Source organism: Coenobita brevimanus, chromosome 93 (genome assembly GCF_032717465.1).
Source record: "Coenobita brevimanus isolate Jiangsu-jjx chromosome 93, ASM3271746v2, whole genome shotgun sequence".
In the NCBI taxonomy this organism is placed as follows: Eukaryota; Metazoa; Arthropoda; class Malacostraca; order Decapoda; family Coenobitidae; genus Coenobita; species Coenobita brevimanus.
Window position 1 is genome coordinate 39,846,416 of NC_137046.1, and position 7,831 is coordinate 39,854,246.

General features: G+C 43.5%; 1 pseudogene; it reads left to right on the forward strand.

The window, feature by feature from the left end:
- Nucleotides 1-7,389: 7,389 nt before the first annotated feature.
- LOC145412675 (5S ribosomal RNA) lies at nucleotides 7,390-7,507 on the forward strand (annotated as a pseudogene).
- Nucleotides 7,508-7,831: the final 324 nt, after the last annotated feature.

Genomic DNA, 7,831 nt, shown 5'->3' on the forward strand with positions numbered 1-7,831 from the left:
CTCCTCCAACTCGTCTATTCATACTCCTACGAAAGTCAATAAAATAGGTCTAATAACCAAGGAGACTCATTCCTACTTTATTGCAAAAGGGTTGCAAAGGGTCAATTTCTCGCAGCCACACCCACAATCCGTTGCCTGGGCTAGTTCCATCAGATGAAAAACCAGCTATAATGAACTTTTGAAACGAGAAAATTTTAATCCACTTTATAGGCAGTAGTAGTAGTGTTTTAAAAGGCAGTTAAAACTTTGAATGGTAAAAAACACTAATTTACCACAAGGGGAGGGGCTTCCAATTTTTTTTTATTCAAATGGGTGTTACAGGTTACTTAGGTTAGATTATGTCTCACTGATTATGAAAGATTAGGGATAGGTTAGGTAGAAATTTTGGTCTGATAGGAATTGGGGGCTTCCAACATTGGTTCAGTGGCAATCGTAGGTAATCAAGGGGGGGTCTGGGGGTCATAGTTTAGGGTATGTTGACAGAACCATAGATAAGCTGACTCAGGTGTCTAGCCAGCTCCCTTAAATTCTCTGATGTTTTTATGTGGCATGTGTAAGGAGTAATGCAGTATGGTTGGAAGACATGGGCAGCAAAGGTGGATGTTCGTAGGCTCAAACGTACAGAAATTAACATTAAATGTATATGTAGTGCATCCTTGAAAGAAAGGCTAAGGGAGCTAAGTTTAGGATTGAAGAGTTTAGAAGGATGGGACTGGAGTGTATGGAGGTGTGATGGGGGCTAGATTGAGATGGTTTGGCCATGAGAGGACAAATGGATGTGAAAAATAAGTGTGCATGTCAGGTAGTGTTGCAAAAGCCAGACCAAAAGAAATGGGACAAGGTCATAGTGCGACATCAGGGTTAAGGGACAATAGGGAGGCTGCCAGAGATTGAGCAGCATGGAGAACTACCATCAGGTGACCAAGGCCGACCCACGTAACAAACTTTTCTATATAAGTTTTGCAATCTAAAATTAAAATGCCCGCCGTGCCCGCCGCCGGACCTCCCACCTCACCACCCCCCACCCCACCACCGGGCCGCCACCGCACCACCACCCCAGGAGGACACAACGGTGGGGTTAGTGACCCCGATCAAGAAGGTCACCAGGACATCACGATCCTGGGCCCCTGTTCCCCGCAATTGCCCCAACCCCAGGTGACCAGGGAAAGGAAACTACATTGCGGGCGGAGCAATGGTCGTCAGAATAGGGGTGGGACTGAACAAGTTGCAGTCCCAGATAACACCATATTGACGGCTTTGTTACACCCTCTAGGGCAGGAGGCCCAAGGCTACCACCTAACAAAGTGCACAAAGGGTAAGGCGACCCAAGGCTCCGGCCTTAGTACACCAGAGAGAGAGAGTTGCCCCACTGCATCCCTCTCTTGCTGTTCTCCCCTTCAGGAGCAACACCGCGCTGACGGTCTATATACGTGGCGGGGAAGGAGCGGCCTCGTACGCCCTTCAGTTGTTCCTGATCGGACAGATCAGCTTCCGGCTACGGCCAGAGTACGGACCAGGGTAAAGAGCCCCTGCTACCGTACGTGTAGCCCTTCCCTATTACGCGAGCAACACCGCGCCGACGGTCTATATACGTGGCGGGGAAGGAGTGGCCTAGTACGCCCTTCAGTTGTTCTCAGTAAAACGGGTAGGCACTCGGCTCCAGCCAGGGCACGTACCAGGGTAGAGAAGCCCCTGAAGGTAGTTTCAGTTCGTAATGGAGAGAGTGTGGCCTCTATGCCCCTCACTCCGGCTTGTCCCCTACTACGGGAACAACACCGCGCCGACGGTCTATATACGTGGCGGGGAAGGAGCGACCTAGTATGCCCTTCAGTTGTTCCTCGTACGCCGGGCAAGTCCACGGCTACAGCCAGAGTACGTACCAGGGTAAGGCGACCCAAGGCTCCGGCCTCAGGATGTAGGCCTACTAGAGAGGACACGAGTGACGTGAGTCCTTCTCCAGCCTCTTTCCCTTGTGGAAGCCCTTCGTCACCACCCGGGAATATAGCCCTGGAGGAGACGCTAGAGTGGTGGCAAGGCCCGATATCGGACTTACTGCCCATGCCCGGGAGTTCCTTGTTCCTGCCCGAGCCTCGAAGGAGACGCTGCCGCAGCCCAGTCCTGACGGCGCCTCTCCCCCTTGGTGCCCACAGTCCCAGGACACCCAGGCCAGACTCTCCAGTTCCTGGCGAAGGCGATCCGGGCTCCCTCACTCAACGGAGCCAAAGACGACAGGCCCGACTACTCCGGTTGTTTGGTCCCAGTCCTGAGGGCCACCTATCAGGTCGAGGCCCCCAGACCAGAGGGCATCCCTGCACCACACCGACGCGGCCCCAGCACGAGGGCTGCCTATCAGGTCGAGACCCCCAGACGGGAGAGCCTCCCTGCATCCCACCTACGAGTGTGACCCAGAGTGAACGTTACCTAGGAGATATAGGAAAACTGTGACTCCCCCCCCCCTGTGTCAAGAACAAGTCGGGAAAACGAACAGTGAACAGTGACTAAGTGGAGAACAGTGTAGTTGATAGTAGCCCACAAGAACTCAGTGTTGGCAGGGCAGAGAATGAACTTTATTGTGAACTTTCTGTGAACACCTGAGGCGAGGGTGCGCGGGCCCATCAAAAGCCTGAGTGTGAGTGTCGCCGTAACAAGGTGACGATGTCGAGTGTCGCTATCCGCACCCTACCTTATTTATAGCAATATTTCCCATACAGACTCCCAATCTTGTTTATTCCCTATGTGAACCATTCTATATATATCCTGCCTAAAAGTGACACATAATACTATAGATAATTCAAGATCTCCCTGTATGAACATTGTAGTGTGTGCTAAGTGTAACTCTATTTTGTGGTGCTGAATATTAACTCTGTGTCTCTGTTCCCCTGTATCTCAAATATCACTCTACGTGTATTGTTACGGTTAGAATTAAGGTAATAGATGTGTTAAGGTATACTGCCTGGTTTTTATGTCCTGTTCCTTTGTTGGTGCTTTACTTCCGGTCTAGAAAGAGGACCCCGCTTCAGTAGCTAGTGTTTTTACGATGAGAAGTCGCCTTAAAAACACCAGCATAACACTGGTGGCAAGCGGTGGTTCTGGATCCGAGTAAAAGCACGGAGGAACGATAAAAAGGAAACTTGCACAATGGCAGCCAAACCGCACATCCAATTACCGAGATTCAACCCGCACCAATGCGACATTGAAGTATATTTCGATATGGTCAAACATAGGGAGCACGTATGGGTTGGTTATATGGTTACCACCCAGCGTTGTAAATGGTTTCCTGGCTTACAAGAAACCATTAGGGTTGTCACTCAATGTAAAGCCACCTGAAAAGGAGAGAAAAGCAATAAGAAGTGACAGGAAAGATGGGAGAAATAGGAAGAGAGGAGGGCAGGCACAGAAAAAGAATGATAAAGGCTAAGAAAGAAGTAGGTAGCACTGCATCAAGTGAGTGGATGATGATTGCCACCTCCTCCCTCACACACACACACACACACACACACACACACACACATATATATATATATATATATATATATATATATATATATATATATATATATATATATGTTGGGTCTGGTTAGTACTTGGATGGTGACCGTCTGGGAACACCAGATGCTGTTGGCATCCCTACGTGTCAAGTGGGGTTGGTGGAGGATTAGTGCCCCTCCCTGTAAAACAATTAACTCTAAGCCATTGGCCACCCCGTCTGGGATACATGGCGTCTGGCAATGAATGAATGAATATATATATATATATATATATATATATATATATATATGTATTTATATATATATATATGTATATATATATATATCAGTAGGATAGAAGTTGTGGAAGCAATGAAGAAAGTTAAATCGGGGAAAGTCCCAGGAATTGATGGAGTGTGTGGTGAAATGCTGAAGCATGGGGGACAGATAGTAGTAGAATGGATGTGGAAGATGTGCAGAATGGCCTGGGAGGAAGGTAGAGTCCCGGAGGATTGGAAGTCAGGTATAATTATTCCCTTGTACAAAGGAAAAGAGGAAAAAGAAGTGTATGGTAATCATAGGGGCATTTGTCTTCTTAGTATAATAGGAAAAGTGTATGGTAGGATACTTATTGACAGAGTTAGAGAAAGAACAGAGAAATTAGTTGGAGAAGAACAGGGAGGCTTTAGGAAGGGAAGAGGTTGTGTAGATCAGATATTCATATATATATATATATATATATATATATATATATATATATATATATATATATATATATATATATATATATATATATATATATATATGTATGTATATATATAAATATATCAGTAGGATAAAAGTTGTGGAAGCAATGAAGAAAGTTAAATCGGGGAAAGTCCCAGGAATTGATGGAGTGTGTGGTGAAATGCTGAAGCATGGGGGACAGATAGTAGTAGAATGGATGTGGAATATGTGCAGATTGGCCTGGGAGGAAGGTAGAGTCCCGGAGGATTGGAAGTCAGGTATAATTATTCCCTTGTACAAAGGAAAAGAGGAAAAAGAAGTGTGTGGTAATCATATTTGTCTTCTTAGTATAATAGGAAAAGTGTATGGTAGGATACTTATTGACAGAGTTTGAGAATGAACAGAGAAATTAGTTGGAGAAGAACAGGGAGGCTTTAGGAAGGGAAGAGGTTGTTTAGATCATATTCATTCTTAGATCTTTAGTGAAAAAGTTTCTAGAGAAGGGAAAGAAGTTTTATGCGGCTTTCATGGATTTGGAGAAAGCATATGACAGGGTGGATAGACAAGGATTGTGGAAAGTGTTAAGAATATAGAGAGTAGATGGGAAGTTGTTGAATGCTGTGAAGAGTATGTACGATGGTGCGAAGGCTGCAGTGCATGTGGATGGTGAACTAAGTGAATGTTAAGTGTATATATATACACGTAACATTCAAATTTCCATGACCATAATACTGTACTGTATACTTATCAATAGGACTCAATAACATTTTAGGTGAAAACTTAAGCCAGCAAGTGTACTGTAATATTTTGCCTGCAGAATCACAGTGGTTGCTTTCAAGAGAAAATTCATCCTCATGTACAGCACATTATGGAGTATATATATATATATATATATATATATATTTAGACTTTAACCATGCAGTTATCCCCCCAACAGCATAGACCTACATAAATAAGTAAACTCTGTATCATACACATTCTCACTTTCAACAAGGCCTCTCCACTTCAGCCTTCAGAAGACTTCCTGATGTATTTTGTATGAGTTGAAGTGCTATGACAGGCCATACACTATACACGATATATGATAAACACACTGCACTTCCATGACATACATTACAACAACAAATTTTACTTATAGTCAAGAATACTTACTTCCAGTGCACACAACTGAGGGCTCACTCTTCTTTGCCACTTTGGAATAAAACAGCCTTTTTTTGTCTTAGCTATCACAGTATTTACATTATTTCAGTTGTGTAGAAAAAATGCAGTAGCTAGCTATATTACAAACATGTATATGCAGCCTGTTGCCTGACTTCATAACTTATGAGGCACCCACACCTCTAGTTTGGCTTGGACATTCAATGATCGCAGTTCTTCCAAAATTAACGTAAAAATAATGTTATTATTCTGGGATCTATCTAAAAATTATATGGATATGTTTGATACAACATAGTGGGTCACCTTCCCACAACAGGCTTTTGTCTGAGGTAAATATACAGTATAGTGTACCTTATTCAGGCACAGACCATGCTGACAGTCAATACTCAGCTTTAAAAGTCTGGTTAAATTTAAAGTACTGTAAGAGTAACCATAAGAGGTTAAATAACATTTCTGTGTAGTATTGTAAAAATGTCACCTTATGAAGGCTGTGTGTGTGTGTGTGTGTGTATTTACCTAGTTGTGATATACAGGAAATCAGCTATGCTTGTGGGTTCCTGTCTCTTTTTCTCAAAAAGCCAAATTTTACTTTGAACCTGTTTAAGTTTTTAGACTGGATGATTTCTTTGTCCAGGCTATGCCACAGGTCTATGCATCCATATGGAAAACTGTATTTTTTTTTTATATCCTTCAAGCAACCTAGCTTTTTCGGTTTCATTACGTGTCCTCTTGTTACTCTTCCATCCCATACACAAAGATATTTTCTATCAATTTTATCTACTCCCATCATGGCCCTGAACACTGCAATACCCCCTCTGTCTCCTTTCTTTTAGGGAAGGCAGATCCAGCTTTTCCAGCCTCTTTCTCTATAACAGATCTGCCAGGATAGGGGCCATCTTGGTTGCTGTTCTTTGTATTCTCTTGATCTTGTTAATTTCTTTCTTTTTGTGCGGGGACCACACTACTGCCACATATTCCAACCTGGGGCGGATCATGGCCACTATCAATTTTTTCATAATCTCCTCATTCACGTAATGAAATGCCACTCTTATGTTAGTCAAGAGATTGTACATCTCTCGTAACTTGTTAATGTGTTTTTCTGGTGACAAACTATCCTGGACCAGCACTCTCACGTTTCTCTTCTCTTGCTTTTGTGATTGGTTCATTACCCTGATATAATTCAGTGATGGCCTCTTGGTACTTTACCCATTTCCAATATTTTACATTTTTTTGTGCTGAATTTCATTTCCCACATCCGGCTCCAATCATGAATCCTATCCAGGTCTTCCTGCAGCATCTTACAGTCTTCCTTGACTTCTACTCTCCTCAAGACCTTTGCATCATCAGCAAACCGATATGTATAACTGCTCAGTTCATCTACCATATCATTTACATAAATCAGGAACATTACTGGAGCAAACACCAAGCCCTGTGGGACTCCACTTGTCACTTCCCTCCATCCAGACATTTTGTCATTTATTACTGTCCTCATTTGTCTGTCTCTCAAGAAGTCACTCATCCACTCCAGGAGGTTTCCCTTCAGTCCTCCTATATGCTCCAATTTCCATATTAGTCGCTTGTGGGGTATCTTGTCAAAGGCTTTCTCCAAATCTAAATGAACACAGTCCACCCAGCTGTCTCTCTCCTGTATCACGTCAATCGCTCTTGAATAAAAGCTCAGCAAGTTGGAAACACACGCCCTTCCACTTCTGAATCCAAACTGATTTTCAGCCAAAATGTTCATCTCCAGATATTTTATACATCTATCTTTCAGGATTCTCTCGCACAATTTTGCGACTATGATGGTCAGGGACACTGGTCTATAATTCAGGGGTTCTTCCTTGTTTCCTCCCTTCTAAATTGGTACCGTACTGCACTGGTCGTCTTCCATTCCCGAGGCACTTTCCCTTCTTCCAGAGAACGCACAATTAAACTGTGAATCTTATCTGCCAGTTGTTCTCTGCATTCTTTTACCCAAGTAGATATTCCATCAGGTCCTGGGGCCCTCCTTACATCTTGAGTTTCCAGTAATATATATATTTACTGCACTTCCACTTTTATACACCGCTTCCCGTCCGATCAGCGAAGTTAAGCAACGTTGGGTCTGGTTAGTACTTGGATGGGTGACCGCCTGGGAACACCAGATGCTGTTGGCATCCCTACGTCAAGTGGGGTTGGTGGAGGATTAGTGCCCCTCCCTGTAAAACAATTAACTCTAAGCCCTTGGCCACCCTGTCTGGGATACATGGCGTCTGGCAATGAATGAATGAAAAATCACTGCATTTCTAGTCACTCCGACTCCACAAAATCCTTTTCTTTGGTGAAAACTGATTGGAAACATTTGTTTATTATTTCAGCTTGCATTGCTGCATCTTTATAGACCTCTCCTTCTACTTTCAGTCTGGTGATTCCTTCTTTTTGTTTCAACTTGTCATTAACAAATCTATAAAACAATGTGGGTTCTTCCTTACATTTGTCAT